This window comes from Berghia stephanieae, chromosome 2 (assembly GCF_034508935.2).
Source record: "Berghia stephanieae isolate SIO BIC M18660-M18661 chromosome 2, UCSD_Bste_1.3, whole genome shotgun sequence".
Taxonomy (NCBI): Eukaryota; Metazoa; Mollusca; class Gastropoda; order Nudibranchia; family Aeolidiidae; genus Berghia; species Berghia stephanieae.
In genome coordinates this window covers 121,939,712-121,948,846 of record NC_088361.1, presented here as the reverse complement: position 1 = coordinate 121,948,846, position 9,135 = coordinate 121,939,712, and the positions used below count along the sequence as shown (strand labels likewise).

The 9,135-nt window shown below is 37.2% G+C and overlaps 1 protein-coding gene across 1 annotated transcript in view; it reads left to right on the top strand.

Moving 5' to 3' along the window:
• Window positions 1-4,961: 4,961 nt before the first annotated feature.
• Window positions 4,962-9,135, top strand: part of LOC144966464 (uncharacterized) — a 122,540-nt gene continuing 118,366 nt past the window's right edge. Inside the window, exon 1 of the mRNA XM_078903030.1 lies at window positions 4,962-5,447. The gene's annotated coding sequence lies outside the window, so the exon portion shown is untranslated. The remainder of the gene's footprint in view (window positions 5,448-9,135) is intronic.

The window sequence follows — 9,135 nt, the reverse complement described above, 5'->3', positions numbered from 1 at the left end:
CCACACCTTTATTTATGTGCCACGCCGGGCCCTAATCTATTCTCCATCTCACCTATTTCCCCATAAATAAATCCTTCAATCTGACAACCACAGTGTTCCACCCTCACATCATTATAACTAGTTGATTTCCATACATTTGAATTCAACACCGTCCATCTCTCACCTTCATAACCCTCCACCCCCCCCCCCCCCCCCCCCCCCCCACCCCTCACCCCTTTTCCACCACCACCACCAAATGCACGCAACAGCTAACAAAATAAAACCAAAAACAAAAAAGATAACAAAGCAAAGCAAAACATAGATTGATCCCTTCTTTGATCAGTCCAGTCGACGCTTGACCAGTTCATTCAATCACCTTGCTAATGAGTTCAGCTGTCCATCTCATTCACTATCTTAGGGAAAGGAAAGTTAGTTATCTTCTTCTTCTTCTTCTTCTTCTTCTTCTTCTTTTCTCTCTCTTCTTACTTCTTTCTCTCGTTCCCGCACTCACAGGTATCGTCTGTGAGAGCCCACAGTCTGATTCGTCTCATGCCGCAACAGTTTCATTTGAGTATAGGTTGGTCAGCAAGTTTTCTCAGTTTACCTTGGACTCATTAGACATGATGTCCTTTTCTTTTAAGTTAGTTATCGAAGATTCTAGCCAAAAGAAATATGCTTGAAAATGTTTGCATGTTGTTTTGTTGTTCTGTTTTGTTTTTTTTTTTGTTTGATTTTATTATTGTTTTTTTATTTTTATTGTTTTGTTTTTTTTTTCAGCGAACTTTTCTGAGGATTCATTTTTTTGCGACAGAGCCAACGGTGTTATCGGCTAAGCTCTTAGTTTTACTCTTGAGTATCATGAGAAAAGAACCTTTTCTAAGGACACAATCTCGCGTCTACCAGCAAGAACACGGTGGTTATAATATTATTATGGTATTTTCCTTTCTTCTTTTCGACAATCTCTCATATTTTTTGCACCTGAGTATGGTGAAAAGCAGGACTCAAACCTGCGATTTGCACATCACAAGACACGTATCTTTCCGTTGTGCCTCAAAGCACCAGTTTTCCAAACAAAATAATATGTCAATAGTAGTAATGGATGCTTTTTCTTCTTCTTCTTTTTTTTTTTTTTTTTTTTTTTGTTTGTTTTTTGTCTTTTTAATTGTTGGATTTTTGTTTGTTTGTTTTTGTTGTTGTTGTTTTGTTTTGTTTTTTGTTTTTTTTTTTTTTGTTTATTTTGTTTGGGTTTTTTTTTTGGCGGGGTGGGGGGTAAAACAAATATTCTATGCTTTTATCTCTTTCTCTCCTTTTAATAATATTTTTATCTCAAAGAGTATGCAGTGTATACTATAATATTGTTTCTTATGTTTTAAGGGCATTTAAGGAATGCTTGGTCCATTATAAAGCCCAATTATTACTGATATGATATGATATAATACCAGGTTGATGGGGCAGGTCATATATATAATATAATATAATATAATATATGAACCCAGTGCGTGATAAATTGCAAGAATCATCTGCCGCCTCTCAGCCCTAAAGCTATACAAACACAATTTCTAGTGAAAAGCTTTCCTTCCGTAAGCCAAGAAGCATGGACTGGAATTCCGAGTACTCTAGGCATGACCTTTTCTATAGACAAATTTCACTCAGCGAGCGGTTCAGCTATTTCAATATCGTTAGTTTTAGGTTAATTTAACCCTACTCTGAATGAATATTATTGGGGATTCCGATAATTCAGTTGGTAGAGCACTCGCTTCACACGCAAATGAACCGAGATCGATCCTGAATGACGTTGAAATTTTTTTCCGACCTGCCTGTCGACCCAGCAGTGGATTGGATAAGAGTTGGATCTGTTAGACCCGGTGGAAAGTAATTTGTGATCGACTAGCGTCCTATCAAAAGGGTAGCAAACAAAATTGCTGTCTGTTTTACACTATAGAAACCAATATATAATCCTGTCCCTGAGGATCTACTGGCCCTGAAGAACTACTTAAGGTGAATATTATGGCAACGATAGTTGAATGTTTCTGTCTCTCGCCGTGTACCAAAACAAGTGCTGTTATGTGGTCTAGTGGTATGATACTCGCTTTTGGATCGGAAGGTCCTGGGTTCGAGCCTTGCGCTCGGCGCATAGTTGAGTCCTTGGAAAAGGCTCTTTACTCACATTCTCTCATCGTACTCAGGAGTAGAATGAGTACCTGGCCGTTAACAGCGTTGTCTTTGTCCGAAAAATTGTAATATCGCCTAACAGGCGGTATGTCCAGTCCTACATGTTAAACGTTGCTGTTGACCAGGGACCCCTTGTTAAGCGCTTTGAGTACATTTAGTGGATATTGCGCTATATAAAGCTAAAAAAATCTCGATTAAAATTAAGTGACGTTGAACGTCGTCAATGATCGGATGAGTGACAACGATCCCAACACTCTGACCTTGTCATGGTGCCACAGCTCAAGACACTTAACTTAAGCTTCTTGAAGCTCGAAGGAAAAAATAACGATAAGTATTGAATTTTTAAAAGCTTCAATATATTAAACGAAAACAGATACAGTGGACGTTTCGGGTTTCCCCTTTATCAACAAAACAGGATGAATGAAACACTACAAACGAATGAGATAATGTGATAGTGGCGTTGTTCACGTCCACAGTATCTGTCTTCGTCTAATAAATTATGAAGCTTATAAATTAAATTCTTATCGGGCTTTTTTTTTCCTTTTTTTTTTTTTTTGTATGACGTTTTGTCAATTTAGACCAGAACTCTGGTGAATGGGAAGCGCATAGAAGACGTGTTTTATCTTCCGGTAATAATAAATGTTTTGAAAGTTGAGTCGAGTCTGTCAAGATTCCCAAACAAAGCAACTGTCCAGTAGGAACAAAAGCAGGAATGCCTGAAATTCTCTTCGCCAGAAATCCCTTTGTGTCTGATCAGATGAGATGAAACTGGATCTCATTTCGCTCATGTGTGTGTGTGTGTGTGTGTGTGTGTGTGTGTGTGTGTGTGTGTGTGTGTGTATTTGAAGTATTTGATTGGATATCCGAAGGATAATGTGTCTGGTGTTTTCAATGCTCCTCATTTTTTTTCTTTTTTTTTCTTTTTTTTTCTTTTTTTTTTCTTTTTGTTTTTGTTTTTCTTCTTTTATTTCTGTAAAAGGTTTGTACTTGTGTGTATGCGTCAGTTTGTTTTGTTTGTTTCTTTTTAAATTTCGGAATGATATGTTTTGTTCAGCGATAGTTTTGATTATAGATAAGAGAAATTTATATAGATTTTGCATGTTTTAGCCCCACTTAGTAATAGAGGAAGATTTATGAAGAGGGGTCAGGGTATTGATAGAATGAAACAGAAAGAGAGAGAGAGAGAGAGAGAGAGAGAGAGAGAGAGAGAGACAGACAGACAGACAGACAGACAGACAGATATATAGATAGACAGACAGATAGATAGATATAGATAGATAGAAGATAGATAGATAGATAGATAGATAGATAGATAGATAGATAGATAGATAGATAGATAGATAGATAGATAGATAATAGATAGATAGATAGATAGATAGATAGATATAATAGATAATGGATAGATAGTAGATAGATTGAAAGATATATAAGAGTAATAAGATAGATAGATGATAATAGATAGATAGATAGATAGATATAGATAGATAGATAGATAGATAGATATATAGATAGATAGATGGATGGATGGATATATTATATGTAAGTAGATAGATAACATTTTTTTCGTTCAGTTTTTTCTCTCTCTCTCGATTTAATGTTGCTGCTGCAGTGGCTTTCTCTTCCCATGAGTGATGACAGATGATGTCGCCAAGAACAACAAAATGAATAAAAATCATAGTGTGAAAACCCTTCAGTCATTATTCGTGAACATTAATTAACCCGTCCGTCCCCGCGACAACGCTCGAATTATAATGCTGATCTTTACATGTACGAGAACGAAGATGATGATGATGATGATGATGATGATGATGATGATGATGATGATGATGATGGTGGTGGTGGTGGTGGTGATGATGGTGGTGGTGATGGTGGTAATGGTGGTGGTGATGGTGGTGGTGATAAGGGGAGGAGGAGGAGGAAGAGGAGGAGGAGGAGGGGGAGAGGGAGGTGCTGATGATGATGATGATGATGATGATGATGATGATGATGATGATGATGATGATGATGAGGAGGAGGAGGAGGAGGAGGAGGAAGATCATGATGATTATAACGACATTGACGACGATGAGATGGATGAGATGATGATGATGATGATGAGATGATGATGATGATGATGATGATGATGATGATGATGATGATGATGATGATGATGATGATGATAACGTTTTTTTTAGAGTTTAGATTCTTAAAATTTATGTCACACGGCATCATTCATAATTTTGTTTTCATGCTAATTCACTTTCTCTTTTCATTGTCCGTGGATGGGCGTGACCCTCGTAACCTCAGCGATTCGCGGTCAACATATATAAACCTCCAATAAATCCACCAAAAACGAAACAACAATTGTAACCAGAATTGTATTGTATAATTATGAGAACAACTCACAAACCATGCAAAAACAATACAAACTATACCATCTCATACTATCTATACCTCTATCCCACACACATAATAGTATCAATACTCACTCTGCCTTTGTTATTGTTTTTGCATCCGTTGTGAGTTGTTCTCACTAACGTTAACAACTTAAGTTCTTTCACAGGTTTGTTGTTGGTCCGTTATACTTCCTGCATGTTGACACTGCAACGCACTATCTATAGTAGCTAGAATATTTACCTTACTCTGTACTTACCAACTCTCTTATTCTCTCCACACATTCCCTCCTTCTCTCAAACCGCAATTTCTCTCCTACAACTATTCCCAATCCATAACGGGCTTGCTTTGCGTTCGGTCTATCGCTCTCTCTCACTCGTTTCGTTCACTGGGCTGTTGTTTTCTTTCAAGTGTGCAGTTTGCTCAGTTTTGAGCGTGTAGTGTTGATGTTTTGATTCACATGGGATATGCTATCGGGTTATTTAGAATCTACTGTGTTTAAAATAATTTTCAGTTTACTTAACTATTTCTAGATTTTATATAAGAAGTAAAACCTGGCTGCCTGTAATACACTTTTCCGGATACAGTTGATAATTATATAATAACAAGAGAAAATTTAATTATGCTTTAAATTCCAATGCCCGTGTTTGGTTAAGATTTGATTAGTGACGGTGATAGTCGTTGTCTTCTTCACTGGATCCTTTGATCACTGCGTGTCATGAGTGAGTTTTTATTATATTGACATAATATTTGACTGCTCCCACCCGACATAGATAAGTATATTATTGTTTCATTGGGTTTGGATTATTCTCGTTAACTTGGATTTTTTGGATTTAACCTACAAATTGATTCTGTGATGCTTTGTCTTTATATGGTGCAACGTAGAGAGCAGAGGAAAGTTTTTACTGGAGTTGTTGTATTAGGTAAGTTCAAAACTAAGTAAAATGGTTACACATAATGGCATGTGATGACTGATGTTCATGATGTTAATTAATGATGACACCTACGACTACGATGATGATGGTGATAATAAATGATAATGCTGATGATGGTGGTGGTTGTAGTGGCTGACGGTTGTAATGGTGATGATGATGACGACGATGATATTGGTAATTGATGATGATGATGATAATGATAATGATGTTTGTGATGGTGATGTGTTGCTGATTTTAATTATGATGATGACGATAATTATGATGATAATAATACACATGATGTTGATTGTGATGATGAAGGCAATGATGACAAAAAACACCGTGGTGACGATGTTGAAGATGATGATGATCCAATATTTTGATAATAAATAATGATACCTCATAATATTATAATTGATGATGATTTTGATTAAGAAGAAGAAGAAGAAGAAGAAGAAGAAGAAGAAGAAGAAGAAGAAGAAGAAGAAGAAGAAGAAGAAGAAGGAGGAGGAGGAGGAGAGCTATAATTATCACATTCACATCTACAGAAAGGACAATATCGATGAAGATAATACAAATAATATAACATAATAATGATAATACCATCTGCATACAATCATACCACATCTGTTCACGTCTTTGACATACTATGAAAGCTTCGTTAGTTACGATGGCTGTGGTCCATCCCATCCTTTCTTTGACCAGCTACCCCATCCATTCTCGATGTTTATCACAGACAATAAATTAGCCCATGCTAATACTACATAATTCATTTTTACGGCTGATTTAATTTGCTCAGCACTCGAGCCTATTGTGTGTGTGTGTGTGTTTGTGTGTGTGTGTGTGTAGTGTGTGTGTGTGTATTTGTTATCCCCTTGATGGCGCTAAGGAATAATCGATCACCATCCTCATTATCATTATCGTTATCATCATCATCATCATCATCATTATTATTAGCAGTAGCATCATGCACTACCACTACCACCAAAGCACTACTGGCAACATCGCCATCACCATCACGATATAATTATCATCATCACATTCATGATCATCATCACCATCATCATCATCATCATCATCATCATCATCATCATCATCATCATCATCATCGGCAGCAGCAGCAACAGCCAGGAGCAGCAGAGCACCATCACCACCACAATCATCATTATCATCGTCGTAGCCAAAAATTCCACCACCACGACTATCTTCGCTGTCGTCGTCATCATCATCGTCATCATCATCATCATCATCATCATCATCATCATCATCATCATCATCACCATGGTCTTCTTCCTATTATCGCACCTAACATCACAACAACAACCACAACCACCACCACCACCACCATAACCATAACTATCACCATCAACACTATCTATAAACGTGCGTCCATCTGTATCACAGACTAAGACAAGGTGCATTATAATTGGCAGCCATTTAGCATCGATTTGTCTCGCCTATGCTGGAAAACCACGGGTATTTTGTGATCGAATCATACGCGTTACTCACGCATCCTTTTACCATGTAATAACAGAGAATGACATTTTGATGCATTTGGCAGCCAATTTGTAACTCATCTCGAAACGTTATAACACCGATATTACCTTATACCATAGATGATTATAAATGACCTGGTTACATGTATTGATGTCACTGAAAAGTACAACATTTTTAAACATCAGATTTTTACAGATCACTGTAGATATGATAAATGCCCCTTTGTTTTTCCAAGTTTGTTTGATTTTTAATGTTAAAGGGGAAAGAGCAACGTGCCCATATTTGCATGTCTGATAACTGAAAGCAATTATGGACTTGATTTACGTTTGTATGAGAGTATCTCCATTACATCAACGAGCCCATAAAAATTTGAATATCAGCAGACCTGAAAAATATATATTATATAATATCTATAATATAGACATATAATATTTAATATATATAACTATATTAAGTACACGTCGGGAAACAGAGAACGTCTTCAAATCACATTTACTGGAACAAACCGAACCGCAGAGTATTAGTTGAACGGTGTGTTGTGACGAAGCTTCCGGGCGGGTTTGCGACGGTGCACGAGTGCGGTAAAGAATTTGCGGATTGGGTCGATCGTCATAACATAGTGGTGTGAGCACCATTAGAAGCTGCTGTTGTTTGCTGTTTCATCAGTTGGAGGTGATAAAATGTAAATCCCTTAGAACATGGTGATTACTATGGATAAGCGCCACAAAAACCACTAAACTGCAGTAGTCTGAAATCAAAACAAAACACGTATTTAAAATGTTGGCCGGAAAACTCGTCCTTCAAATATCGATCGATTAAAATGACTCTCATCTAGGCAAAAACTCTCAAACCTGGGACTTTGCGGCCGAAATCTAGATGAGAGGCAGTGTAATTGATCGATATTTCAAGGACAACTTTTATGGTCAAAATTTTAAATACGTGTTGTTCTAGAGTTTGGCAGTAAATTATAAATAGAGTTGAGTATCTGCATTTATTATTTCTTAAAATTTTTCATCATTTAAGTTTATATCTCTGGTTCTAAGCATTGCATAACGACCTATACACCCACTTATCAATCTCTATCTATCTATCTATCTATCTATCTATCTATCTATTTCTCTCTCTCTTTCTCTCTCTCTCTCTCTCTCTCTCTTCTGTCTTCCTTATCTCTCCTCTCTCTCACTCTGTTTCGTGTATGTGGTTTGGTTTGTATGCATGTGTGAGTTTCTATCTAGCTCTATCTGAGATTCCATTTATCAACCAATTTATTTATCCAATTCGCAATCGATCTTTCTTTAACACACACACACACACACACACACATACACACTCACACATATGAACATATGAACAATTTATACAAATACACACTTTAACTCCCACCCATAATACCAACACACTTAACACACGCGCATGACATCGTACTTAAAGTCGAAAAAAGTCTCTTTTATATATTCTGTGACACACGCACACACAAAACACACACGCACACACAAAACACACACGTGTACTTTGTATCGCCCTGTGCTCACCTTCATTGCTCACCTATCTAAGACATACCCATCGCTTGCTCACGAACGAACGCTTTTCTCTGTCTTTCCCACCCACTCGCAACCTTATCAAAATCACCCCCCCCCCCCCCCCCCCCCACCAAACACAAGTCCGTATCCTCATAATAACTCTGTCTACGTCATTCAGCAGTTCTCGGCAGTGATGTTTTTATGGGAAATGTTTTGCCAACACACATAAGATAATACGACACACCACCACATATGTTTTTATGACTTGTTTATTACACCCGTGTTGACTTGCCTACATTCAACAACACATTGCGAAGGGAATTTGATTTGACAGAAATAGGCTGGTCGAGTAAAGTGTTAACAAGTAACTACTGAAACAAAAACAAAACAAAACAAACAAACAAACAAAATAAAAGCAACTTCTTTATTACAATCATATTAAAAAGACGAAGGTGTTCCAACATAACACGAATAAAAGAGCCGTTTCCAAGGACTCAACTTTGCGCCGATCAGAGCGCTCAGACTCGAACCTAGAACCTTCCAATCCGAAGTGAGTGTCATACCACAAGGCCACATTATAGTCATACTACAAAACCACCATTTGTTATGGAATGTTTTTTATTATTTTTTTGGTGGGAGGGTCTTTTTTTTTTTCTTTTTTCTCGTTTTGTTGTCGTTGA